The 13,240-nt window shown below is 45.6% G+C and overlaps 1 protein-coding gene and 1 long non-coding RNA gene across 5 annotated transcripts in view; one reads left to right on the top strand and one right to left on the bottom strand.

Annotated features, from left to right (window-relative positions):
- FOXJ3 (forkhead box J3) overlaps positions 1–2,805 on the bottom strand; it is a 134,043-nt gene extending 131,238 nt beyond the window's left edge. Inside the window, exon 1 of one of the 4 annotated variants that reach the window (XM_046661192.1) lies at positions 2,346–2,805. The gene's annotated coding sequence lies outside the window, so the exon portion shown is untranslated. Of the gene's footprint in view, positions 1–1,740; positions 1,916–2,345 lie in introns of those variants that run through there. The other 3 variants (XM_046661193.1, XM_046661191.1, XM_046661194.1) reach the window with 3 other exon arrangements.
- A 151-nt stretch (positions 2,806–2,956) lies between these two features.
- LOC124239382 (uncharacterized) lies at positions 2,957–6,754 on the top strand. The gene is made up of 3 exons (XR_006888617.1): positions 2,957–3,089; positions 3,413–3,676; positions 5,445–6,754. It is a non-coding gene; the product is annotated as an uncharacterized LOC124239382 (long non-coding RNA).
- Positions 6,755–13,240: the final 6,486 nt, after the last annotated feature.

Below are 13,240 nucleotides of genomic sequence, written 5' to 3'. Positions count from 1 at the left end.
AAAATATTAAGATTTTTTATTTCACCCAAACTAATGAACCAAAAAGAGCCAAAATAAACATGTCCTGACCCCATCCAAAAACTATATAATGAAAACATGAGAAACTCCCCAGTATCTTGAACGGCACAAAACCAAGAACAAGATTCACCTCAACTCGAAGAAACACAAAAAGAACACAGAAATCCTCAAGGTTATCTAAAACTCTTCAATCACATCTATATATGCCATCCAAACAGGAAGATAGGAGTTACTACTTTTTTTAAACATTTGCTAAAGTCTAGGAGGAATAAAAGGCTTCTCTTACTGCTACTGTGCCCGTTCCCTGTTAAGGGAACCATCTGTGGTCACAGAGCGAAACACAGGAAGATGGAAACCTTAACCTGGAAGAGACATTAAGGAAAGAAACTATTCAAAAGACATGTTTCAAAACCAGTTTCAAAAAACAGAGAGCGCAATGATATTCAATAGAAAGAGAGAGAAAGTGAAATAAAAGCTCTCCCAACAAACAAGTGACTCAGAGAAACTATTTAGTGCTGCCTCGCAAGTGAAGAGCTATGCATGTAACACTTCCACGACATGCAGCTTGTTTCACTGGGGAACAAAACGGAAGTAAAAAAAATAAATGTCAGGAAAAGACAAAAAAGATGCCCACCAATCTCTGACTACCTGGCCAGCCCAGCTCAGCTCATTCAGGAGTCCAACTAGCAGCGAGAGAGACGTGGATTGCACAACCCAAAAAAGAAAAATCTTCGCCAACCACACACACAAAAAGTAGAACGGAGAAGTGAAAACCATACACCTCGAGGCAGCAGCGGCTAGAACTTATTCTCTCTTTAGGATTAAGCAGAAGAAAAAAGCACAAGAGCAGCTCAAGAAGGAGGAAAGATGTCAATGAAACTCAGCCCTGTTATGTCCCCTACTAGCCTCGATTTCAGAGAGTACAAGTCTGGCTTCTTCCAGCTAACCAACCGTCGGCCTCAGCAAAGCAAACTGACCCTGACACCTTCCACGCCAGCCGGAGGAAATCGCAGAGGAAAAACCACCCTGTGCACCTCCCTCCTCACCAGCTGCAAAAATGGAGAGGCGGGGGGTGCGGGGGGGACACCCTACCACGTGGGCAGGATGCAACACACACAGGACAGCAACACGTCCGCATGGAACGGCTGCCGCTACCCTAATGCCGGCAAAGGACGCGGCGACAGGATGGGTGGGAACGCAGGCCCCTCGCACGGGCCTCCTCACGCCGAAGGGCATCCCCGGGGCGCCAGGGACGGCCCACCGCACCGGCCGAAAAGCACCCCCAAGCCTAGAGGGAAGCAGCTGCATCGGGCCGGGGCAGGGGGCCAGCCCAGGCCGGGGGGCAGGTCACTGAGGAGGAGATGGCTACTGTCTTACGACGCGGCGCCCCCGGGAGCCCCTTCTGGCTCCCCCGGCCCCGCCTGGGGGAGGGGCGGGAGGCGCGGAGCCGCCGCTTCCCGGCTGAGGAGCAGCAGCAGCTGAGAAGCGCCGCGGGGGAGGGAGGGACCCAGCCCTCGGCGCCCGCCAGGCCCCAGCCCGGGCGCGGGCCCCGGGCCCCCTGCCCCGCCCGCCGCTCGCCGCTCGCCCCGCAGGGCGGCCACGGCTGAGAGAAGGGAGAGGGCGTCTCGCGAAGGGCAGCCCCTGCCTCCGTCCCGGGAGATGCCCCAGCCCCGCCTCCTCGCCCGCCGCCCTGGCCCGGCCGCCCCAGCGGCGGGCGCTCACCTCAGGCTGCGCAGGCCGGGACGGCCCGGCCGAGCCCCCGGCCGCTGCGTGCGTCTCCGCCCCCCCCCCCCCCGGGAAAGGTCCCAACGGCGCCTGGTGCGAGCGACCGAGGCCCAGAGCAGCGCCGAAAGCGGCGGCAGCAGCGGCGGCGGCGGCAGCGGCGGGAGCAGCCAACATCCGGGGCCGCGCACCCGGAACTACTTCCCGACACGCTCCCCATCCCGCCCCCGCCGCCACCGCCCCCGCCTCCCGCGACGTCGCTGCGCCACCGGCACGGCGTCGGCGGCGTCACGGCCCTCCGCGATCACGGCCGCAGCGAGGCGCGCGGGATCCCTCCGCTGGGACAAGTAGTGCCCCGGGGCTCCAGAGGCTCTCCCTCGGCGCAGGGCAAGTCATCGAGCGGCTGGCAGCTCGGAGCGACTTGAGGGTCTCTGCGCCTCAGAGTGGCGACTGGGAATTGGGGGCGGCGCGGGCGGCGGTTGAGGACAGCAGGGACCTGCGGCCTTGGACCCTGCCCGCGGATTCCAGGAGCCTCTTGCTTCGGGGGAACGGCACCTCGTGACCCTGCCCCCCGCCCCCCTCCCCGTCAATCCCTGCCACCTCACCGTAGCGACAGGCACCTTAGCCTTTCCAGGAAACCGGACGCCTTCTCCAACTTGGCACACCGCGGACTCTACAGGCCCCAAGAAAGGCACCTTGCACCTTCAGGACATCCTTCTTTCAACACTGCCCAAGTCCGGGGTTCTAGACCCATCTCTGCCAAGGCCTTTCCTGGGCCTAGCCTGAGCTTCCTTCTTAAAACGAAGGAACTGGAACTCTAAAGGCCCTTAATGATTCTGAAGTGGCTGCCCAGGTTATGGCCCTTGCTATCAACAGGTGGAGCGTTTAGTAGGGGAGTTCGGGCCACTCGTGAACTTTGGAGTTTACTTCTACGTCAGTCTTCGCTGGCTCTTCCTCTACACTGTTAGCACTGCCAATCTGCCCTGTAATTTCACACTTAATTGCACGCAGACGCGTGTGTTGCGTCATCCGCGTTAGTCACGTCTGAAGCACCAGGCTTGCTTTTGGACTCAGAGTAGGTGCTCGGTATTTGGATACTGGGATATGTGTGAGAAGAGTGCTAGGTTGATTGGATGAGAGGAAAACGAGAGGCCGGAGTGAATTGGCCCTGAATTTGACGTAGTCTAATGGGGATAAAGACCTCTGGTATTTAAGGAGCTAAGTACCCAATTGCTTCAGCAAACATCGAACTCCTTCCATTTGCCAAGCATTTTTAGGCACTGAGGATTCAAAGCACTCCTATACACCTTTTCTATGTGAGACTCTAGCACGATTTTGAGGATGAAAAGGTACATCCGATTATTCAACAAATATTTGCCAATCACTACTAACGTTGTCAGACGCTATTTTAGTGCTTGAGATGTGTCAGTGAACAGGAGAGGGGGGTGGGGAATACCCTTCCTTCTCGGAGTTATCATCTAGTATGAGGAAAAAGACGATAAACATAACAAAAAAATTATTTGGTATGATAGGAGGTGTTTAGTGCTGTGGGAAAAAATAGACCAGGGTAAGGGGTATGAGGAAAATTGGAGAAAGAGGGAGAGGGGATTTTTTTTTAACATTAACCATTTATTCATCAATAATGTGTTCATGTGTTCAACAAATACTTCAGCTGCACCCTGTGTTAGGTGCTGGGACTTCTGCGGAGAATAAGCCAGAGGAGGTTCTGACCCAGTGGACTCCGGGGTTGGTGGAGACCACAGGCCAGGTGCTTTCACATGTCTTCTCATTCAATGCTTTCATGAAGTCCCTGAGATAGGACTCCTATGCTCATCTTCACAGCTGATGAAATTGAGGCTCAGAAAAGTTAAAAACTTGAGCCAGGATTCAAACCCAATGTCTTCCGAGTCCAACTCCCGTTCCACCTTCACCTCAGGTGAGATGTCATATTTTCCTGTTTCATTACGCCTCACCTCGTTCGCCAAGTAAACTCATGCATTAATCTAGGTGAATGGCCTTAAGCCTGCACTGGGGCAAAAGGGAGGGAGGAAGGCAAATATTTAGAGGAGGAGACAAGAGACTTATCAAAAAATCTAGACGTGTGGAGCAAAGTAACGGGGGTAGCAAAGAGGATTTCATGGAAGAGAAATCAAGATAGATTCATAACATCTTATTCCAATTCCAAGATTCCAGAATGGGATTTTAAATAGAGCCATTAGGGAGAGCCCAATTCATAGGTGACTTTAAGGAGAAACTTGTAAGAAGCGAGGGAGTGAGCCATGCTGTTGTCTGGGAAAGAGTGTCCCAGGCAGAAGGAACAGCTAGTTGAAAGGCTCTGGGGCAAAAGCATTCCTGGAAGTGTTAGAAATGGTGAGGAGGCCAGGACAATTCCAGCGGGGTGAGCAAATGGGAGAGGAATGTGGAGATAAGGTCAGAGAGTGGGGTCCTGTAAACCACTGTCAGGATCTCGGCTAAATTGGAGCCACTGCAGGGGCGAAATGATCCAACAGGTGCTTTCAAAAAATCATTCTGGTGACTGTGCCGAGAGCAGATGGTGAGAGGACAGTGGTGGAAGTCAGAGGCTCCATTATCCAGGTGCAGGATGATGGCTTGGACAAGACTGGAAGCAATAAGATAAATAACATACAGTCTCTATACTTTAAGAACTCAGTCTAGTGGGAAGCAAATAAATGAGATAATCACAACACACCATGAGAAATAGTATCCTGAAGAGGAGGCCACCCTTGCCAGCTTTCCTGAGAGGACAGAAGTTCCCTCTTCTACCAAGTTGCCAAGGGAATTGGAAGTTTCTGCTTCTTTCTTGGGCCATTGGGTGGATGCTTGATGACACAGCTAACACTCCTCTTCTTCCCAGCCCTTCAGGTCTCAGCCCACCATCATCTGAGTGGGACTATGGGCAAAAGAGTACTAAAGAGCAGTCTGGGTCATGCATTTAAGGAGATGGGCAAAGCTGAGATCATCCCTGTTCGTCAGAGGAAGAAACTGAGGCCAATAGTCACCAGGCTTTAACGTAAAACTGGGATCAAGGTCATTAAAGTCCCAAACTAGGAATCTTTCTGAGCCACTTGAGTGGAGTCAGCCAGATAATGGAGTAAAAGAGTAGAAAGACTTGTGTCTGGATAGCTGCCAGAATGAGGATGGGGCTTAGGGGTCAGCAGCCTTTGAGAAGGAAAGCACAAGCCCCTTATATCAAAGGATGGAGGAACGCCCTCCCCTCACCCCCAAAAAATGTTGTAATGGCCACAGTGGCGGGGGGGATTTGGGGTGAGGGGGGTGAAGCTTAAAGCTCAGATTGAGAAGGCAGACCTAGGTTCAATCTCATGTTCCATAGCTTGCTTCCTGTGTGCCTACATCAAGTTATTTAGTTCCTCTTCGTGTGTATTTTCTTGCCTATTAAATGGAAAAAATAATCATATCTACCTAGCAAAACAGACAATGCACAGGCTACCGTCAAATAAAGGCCCCCAATGACAGTTATTATTAAGTACAAGGTCAAATGTCAGCAGCAAAAAGAGCAGTTCACAGTCTTGGGAGATGAGGGCAGGCTGGGAGGGGAGGTGTAGAGCAGGAGAGCCCTTAAAGAGGAGATGGTATCTAACTCAGGGGCCAGATCCTTAAGAGAAACAGATTGTTCAAAGCAATGAAATAGAGGTGTTATTGTGTTGTTTGCAATCTTTTCCCAGCCTCATCTGGATTACAAATTCCCTGAAAGAAACGCAACCCCGAGCTGGCCTACAGTATCCCTACAAGAACCTTGACTCTGCGGCACTGGCAGTGCGTCAATGCCAGGGTGTTCAACACTTCACGTGACCCACAGCCACTTAGACAAATGAGGCTTTACCTGATCCTTTTCTCCCTCTATTGTAAGACAAAGCAGGAAATGAGAAATGAATTTAAAATGAGCCAAGATCTGCAAGAGGAAGAGAGAAAAACATGAGACAGCCTCTCCTATCATTTCCATCCCTGGAGGAGCCTTCCAAATTCCCTGGATATCTTTGTATAATACTTTATATTTCATGTATTAGATGAAAAAAAAAGTCTATACAAAGGCCACTGGGAAGCTCTCAGCACCGCTAACTCCTATCTAATAACAACACTTGGGTGTTGGTCACTATGCATACTTAAACAGCATTCAATAATCATTTATCTAGCACCTACCCTGTACCAGGCATTGGGCTAAATACTAGGGAGTCGAAAGGGAATCAATAGATTCTCTATCCTCAATGCGCTCCTAGGCTTCTGGAGAAGCAGACATGTAAACAATTAATCTCAATGCAATATGATAGAGATTTGTACTTGTGCCATGGGAACAGAGAAGAAGCAAGACTTAACTGTCAGACTGGATGGGGATGGGTGCCCCAAAGAAAGCTTCACCCTTAAAGGTAAGGTTCAGGCTAAGTCTGAATAAATGAATAGGAGTTTGCCATGCAGAGACAGAAGCAAGGCTGTGAGTAGGGAAAGAAAATTTGGAGTAGAGGAGGACAGCTTGTACAAAGTCAAAGAGGTTGGGTAGATACAAGAAAAGTAGAGGCTGTGGAAATTACAGTCTTATAAGTGGTCGTTAAACTCTAGTGGCTGATGGGAATAACTAACACATGAAGATGGGCCATGTTGCTCTATGTAAACCATCCATAAATTGAGTTCCTGCCCTCTGGGAGCTTGGTGTCAATTTTAGATTATATCGTCAGGGCAGAATGTGATCCTTCCCGAACACTCTACTGCTTAATCATTCTCAGAAGAAAGGAGTAGCTTAGACTATTTCTCCCCAGTGGAAGGCAGTAGCCTAATCTTTTTTTCCTAGTTCTGGCAATGCATTTGCACTAGTGCACTCATACCGCCTACTTCCTGCACCCCCCACCCTATCCATATTCCTTGTAACCACCGGACTCAAACCTGGCTTACCTCCACTCTCAGAATCAACCAAAGCTAATTTAAAGCAAAATGAAAGACAAGAGGGCACCAGGACAGCTGAACAAACATTAACAAATGTGTGGATTAAATAAAGTGTTTACATTATGTGCAAGCAGTGGTGTCATTGAAGCTTGGGTGGCACTAGGAAGAGTGAGTCAGAAGATGTTCAAATAGAGTGGGATCAGAGGAAATCTCCTTCCAGTTAGTTAGTTAGTTAGTTGGAATGATAGAATGAAAGGAACCTGGATTGCAGGAAAAAGCAGCCAAGTTTCAGCCCGAAGGAGCCTGAAACTCTGGGTATAAACATGGTAGTTAAGAAATAGTTGTTTGATTTCAAGCTGTGAAGTTATTGACCCACTTTGTGCCTAATGAGCTGAATAAGAACAATCAATGCTAGGGGGAGAGTGGTGGGGAGTGGCTAATATTTGTTGAGTGCTCCTGGTGTGATTGGGAAGATGATAGACCCTTTGCATATATTTCTATTTCATTCTTAGAGAAAAACTTCAAGGTGGTCATCCCATTTTAAAGAAGAGGAAACAGACTCAGTAGTTTGGGAGTGGTAGAGTCAGGATCCAAACCCAGAACTGTCTAGCTCTAAGCTCAGCTTCAAAGACCCTCTAAACCATCAGTTCACATAGAGGTACATTGATATGAGAATTGTAACTTACTGAGGGCTAGCCACTCCAAGCGGGTGTATTTACATCCAAGCACCAGTTGAGGAAGCCTTTCAAACCTTGTTAAAGACACAGCTGAGCTTGGGACCTACACACGCAAAGTCCCAAAGAACTCTCTTCAGTTTTTCTATAGACACAAACATAGTCCCAATAGTCTTTACTGCATGAGGGGGCAGGAGGCTCAAAATCTGTGTGTTTGGCAATCAAAAAAAGGGTAAAGTGACAGTAGTAGACCACATTATTGTTCCCAAACATTTACTGTGCCTCTCGGGTGGATTGTACTTCCCCACTCCATCCACAGCAGGCTTGGTTATGTGGCTTGCATTAGCCAATGAAATGCAAATAGCCATATGGGCCACTTCCAAGTGGATGCTTTAAGAGTCTGTGTGCTTCTCACTATTTCCCTTTCCTGCTACCCTGATAAGCAGCAACGTTCAGGATAGAGGCTAAGCCATCTGCCTCAGTCCCAGAGTGAAGACAACGTGCAACAAAGCCACAGCTGACCTGGGAAGGGCACCAAGCATAAGTGAGAAAAACAACCTTTGCTGATTGGGCCGTTGAGATTTGGGAGTTTTTACCATAATGTAACAGTGCCCATCCTGACTAATGCAGACCCTTTCTGAGTTTGTTTTCCTTTGGTGATCCAAATTTCTGGTGTCATCCACAGGTAAAAGAGGTTGCTTGGGAAGTATGAGAAGATAATAGGAAATGGGATGATTGGTGTAACATAGTGAAGGATTTGAAATTCAGTCCTGATCTGTGGGCTCAGACAAGCCTTTGTAAGATAGGTTCAATGGACCACATTATGTCCTAGAGGAAGTTACAAAGAGGGTTAAGATATAATCCCTGTTCTTTTTTTTATTATTATTTTTAATTTTTGCTTCTTTTCCCAGAAGTCCCCCCAGTACATAGTTGTATATTTTAGTTGTGGGTTCTTCTATTTGTGGCATGTGGGACGCCGGCCCAGCATGACTTGATGAGTAGTATGAGTAGTGCTCAGTCTGCACCCAGGATCCAAACCAGTTAAACTCTATGCCACTGAAGCGGAGCGCGCAAACTCAACCACTCAGCAACGGGGCCGGCCCCACAATCCCTGTTCTTGAGGCAAGGGCCATCCTCATTCATTTTTAAACCTAGCACTCTACTAGGTGCCTGGAACCCACTAGGCACTCAATAAGTTTGTATAAATTTTTGTTAAGCTAATGCTATGGAATGATCTGGAACCATATCTCTAGTCTCCTAACTCCCTACAAAGGCTCTTCCTATGTGGTGTATTGCCTACTGGGGTCAGGTTAAGGGAACTTGAAGGAGAAGGCTATGGTAATATTATAAGCTAATTTTTATATAATACTTTACAATTTCTATGTCCTTCATTTATTTGAAATGCCACACAAATGAAAAATATCTGGAACATCAGGATCTGCAGGGCTGGAGCATAGTAGGCATTCAGTAAAGGCACACAAACCTCCCTAAGGAAATTACAGAGGAAAAAACCTTGAAGAAGAGCCCGATGGACTTGGCAATGAGAAATCTAGCTTGACGTGCACAGTGAATCAAGTTTTTCAATGGGACCAGATTAAAAGAACATGCAGGTGAAAGTTAACCTCAGACAAACAAAGGTGCAAGGCCCTAAGGCTGCACACTTGCCAGGCATCTCCAAAGAGTACGGGGCAGTAATTGAAAAATCTTCCACAGAACATCCTTGAAGCAAGAACCGAAGAAAGTTCTGAAAATGAATTAGGACTGCCCAAATCTGTGGATCAGTCCTTCAAAACCAGGAAGAGATTCAACCTGAGATTGCTACTGTTCACTTAAAAAGTTAAGATACTGCAAATATAACATGCATCTGCTTCTGAAGTATAACAGTGTTGGGCATGATTAGAATATTCAAAGGGCTAACACAAGGTAGAGAAATGAAGAGTTATCCAGTGAACCCATTAGGGTTAACCTTAAGGGATTAACCAAATTGAATAATGTGTACAAAGAGATTCTTTATTTTTTTGCCAGGAGATTACACTGGGGTTTCTTTTGGTTAAAAAAAAAAATAACAGGGGCCGGCCCGGTGGCACAGCGGTTAAATGCACACGTTCCACTTCTCGGTGGCCCAGGGTTCGCTGGTTCAGATCACGGGTGCGGACACAGTGCCACTTGGCAAGCCATGCTGTGGTAGGCGTCCCACGTATAAAGCAGAGGAGGATGGGCACTGATGTTAGCTCAGGGCCAGTCTTCCTCAGCAAAAAGGGGAAGATTGGCAGCAGATTTTAGCTCAGGGCTAATCTTTCTCAAAAAAATAAAATAACAGAAATCCTTGCAACTGAAATATTTAAAATGAACTGACTTGATGTATGGGACTTTTTTAAAATACTTCAGAAAAAAATGTGGGGGAGATCTATGAAACAAGACTGGTAAAATGCTGATTCTACAGAAGTTCAGCGGAGGGACAGTGGCTTCTGTCAGCAATAGGGAGTGAAAAAGGAAGTAATATTTTACCTTACTAAATCCCCGTAATGATCCTAAAAGTTGAAGATCACTGTCCCCATTTTACAGGTAAAGAAAACCGAGGTCACATTGCTAGTGAATGGTAATGTAAAGACTTGAGCCTCATAGGATTGCCTATGACTTTGAAATCCTTCCTTTTGCTAACTCCCCACACTGATTATCTAAACATGTTTTCTCAGATTCTGATGTTTTAATGGAAATGAAGAAGAGTTGTTTTTCTATGTAATGGAAACTTATTTGTAATTCCTATATCTTCTACCTTTCCTTATAGATGCTCATCCACCTTTGGGCAACTATTTTGAATAGTTCCTGATTCATGAAGTTGTTTTAATTTTATTTAATCTGAATTCATGATCCACCTATGACTTGCTCCCACTATTCAGCATAGGAGAATGAATGTGGATTTGTTTTTTTTGCAATGATTCTCGAAACAAGAGATGCCAAAAGGCCTGTGTCCATGCACTCACACACATAAACACAAAGCTTATGTTTAAGTACCTAAGCAGACTTTTTTTCCTTTTTAACCATTTAGCAGTTACTTTATGGCCGTCTATGCCCACTTCAGCCATCTGATCTCTTTTTCTGCCACGTTAAGCATAGCCAAGCTTAACCCTTTTAGTGAAATTTCCTCTTCCTTGCGATCATGAAATATGTCATCTTTGTGCCTATAAATTGCATCTGGATTTGCTCTGTTTCTAAGATGAAATTTACTAGGAATGCTGATGAGATGTCTATCCATTCATTCAGCAAACATTTATTACATGCTAAGTGTGAGCTGGGTACTGTGCTCAGGGCTTGGAGAACAAAGATAAAAGCAATAGCTAGAGGGCAGTACAGCATAACAGTGACTAAGTGAGTCTGTGATAGTGATAAGTGAGAGTGATGTGAGTGAGGGTGGGCCCTCTTGCCTGGGGTTAAATCCTAGCCCTGCCATGCGCCAGCTCAATGACTTCAGTTGGGCAAATGGCTTCTTCTCTCTGAGACTCAATTTCCTCATCTGTGAATGGGGGTAATAATAGTACCTACTACACAGGTATGTTGTGAGTTATCTGAAACAATGCACGCGTAGAGTGCTTAACACCGTGCTCAGCGCGTGAGAAGTGTTCTAAATGTGAGCTCTTCCTACACCGCAGCATGGTTCATAGAGAAAGGAGAGTGCAGGAAGGAATCTGATCTGACTTTTAAAGAAAAGTTTGCAGACACGAAAACATTCGAATTCAGCTTTGAAGGATGAGTTCAGGTTTGTTGGTGCAAGGTAGGCAGGAAGGTGATTCCAAGGTGGCACAGATTTGAAGGGCCCTTCCATCTGCTGAGCTCCCTAGGGGTTGCGGGGCTGGATCAGATGAGATCTGTTTGGCCACCATCTCACAGTTCAACTCCTTCCTCTGCCCATTCCTCTTTACTTCACTCCCCCACCAGGACTGATCACAAAAGCATACCTCTTCACTCCCTAAAAAAACTTCTTGCCGGCAAACTCCCTCTCAGAGTCTGTTTTTTCAAGGAATCTAACCTACGACATCGTGAATGATACTAATTGTAATTTGAAATAGAGAAATATCATTGATGTGTACAATGTAGAAACCTCACTATGGAGAACTAGCTAGGGGAAATATACATTAATTTATTCATTAAACCATCAGAATGCATTTGCCCAACACTGTGCTAAGGAATATTCTGTATTTCATTACATCTAAGCATCCTTATTATGCATACATAATATTGTATAAATATCTACTTATACAAACTTGGATAAATGCACAGAATGTTGTAAATATGATTCCTTAACCTTTTTCAAATGTTTTTATTTTCGATGAAAACTTCAGATATGCAAATAGACAAATACAATGAACCACCATATATCCATCGAGTTTCAACAATTATCAAGTAGTAGCCAATCCTGTTTCCTCTAGATGTCCACCCTCACACTCACATTGCCCCTTCTGTTATTTTGAAGCAAATTCCAGACATCAGACCTCATCAATGCACACCTATTTCAAAAGTATATTTCCGAAAGATAAAAACTCTTTTTTTAACAAAACATACCATTATCTTATCTAAAAATTAGTGAGAATTTCTGAAGTCACTGGCATTAGTTATATCTTTGATCCATCCTGTCAGTGTTTAAATTTCCAATCACCTTATGAATTTTTAAATTTTTGTTTGTGTGAATCAAGGCTCAAATAATGAATGGAAACGGATGATATGTGTCCCTTAAACCTTTTTTAATTTATGAGTACTTTCTCTGCTCTTTTTTTTCTTGCAATGTATTTGTTGAAGAAACAACACTATTTTTCCTGCAGTATTTACCACAATATGGATCTTGCTTTTTGCTTCCCTGTGGTGGTTTTTAACATATACTCTGAACTCTGTGTTTGTTGTAAATCAGTAGTTGGGTCTAGAAGCTGAATCAGATTCACGTGTGATTTGATGCACAAAGTATCTGGTTATTTCTCCTCCCATTTTTCCCAATTAAATACTTTAAAAATTTTCCTCCCAGGGGCCGGCCCCGTGGCTGAATGGTTGGGTTCGCGTGCTCTGCTTCGGTGGCCCAGGGTTTCGCCAGTTCAGATCCTGGGCACAGACATGGCACCGCTCATCAAGTCACGTTGAGGCGGCATCCCACATGCCACAACCAGAAGGACCCACAACTAAAAATACACAACTATGTACTGGGGGGCTTTGGGAGAAAAAGGAAAAAATAAAATCTTTAAAAAAAAAAATTTTCCTCCCAAGAAGTTAGCATAAGTTAGATTGCAAGTTCAGCATTGCAGCTGATGTATAGTCGGACCACCATAGGACAACTGATCTTTAGCCACACCGAAGATTAAATCTAGTCCTACTGTTATCCTATAATCTGTCATCACTATCTTATTATTCATAAAGTATTATTAAGAGGTAATCCTGGCATCCAGGACTGGGCTGGGTACCATGTTATACTAGTTGGAACCATTTATTGAGTCACTACTGTAAGCCAGCTACTTTATTAAGGTTATCTGTAATCATCACAGCAAACCCACAGTGTAAGTTTTATTATCCTCATTTTACAGAAGAAAACTAAATCTCAAGAAGATAAAATTACTTTCCTAGGGCCACACAATTGGCAAATGGCAGAAGCGGAGGTGGTATGTAAACACAGATCTGTCTTGCTCCCAAGGATCTGCTTTTTTTCCACTAACCCCTAGTCCTCTGAAAACACAACTGAATTATAAGAATGATCCCTGCCTTCAACAGGATTATATCTGTGTAGGAGAAAGCGATAAATTACTAAAACAATTAAATACTATCAGATTAACAAACACTATATAGAAGATGAATGATGAAAGTGTGTGCATTTTGCAAGCAGTGATTGCTATAAATGCACAGGAAGGAGGAAGGGAACCTCAATGTTGATTGAA

The sequence above is a fragment of the Equus quagga genome, chromosome 5, assembly GCF_021613505.1.
Source record: "Equus quagga isolate Etosha38 chromosome 5, UCLA_HA_Equagga_1.0, whole genome shotgun sequence".
NCBI lineage: Eukaryota > Metazoa > Chordata > Mammalia > Perissodactyla > Equidae > Equus > Equus quagga.
Note: the sequence above shows the minus strand (reverse complement) of the source record. Positions and strands in the feature narration are given on the sequence as shown.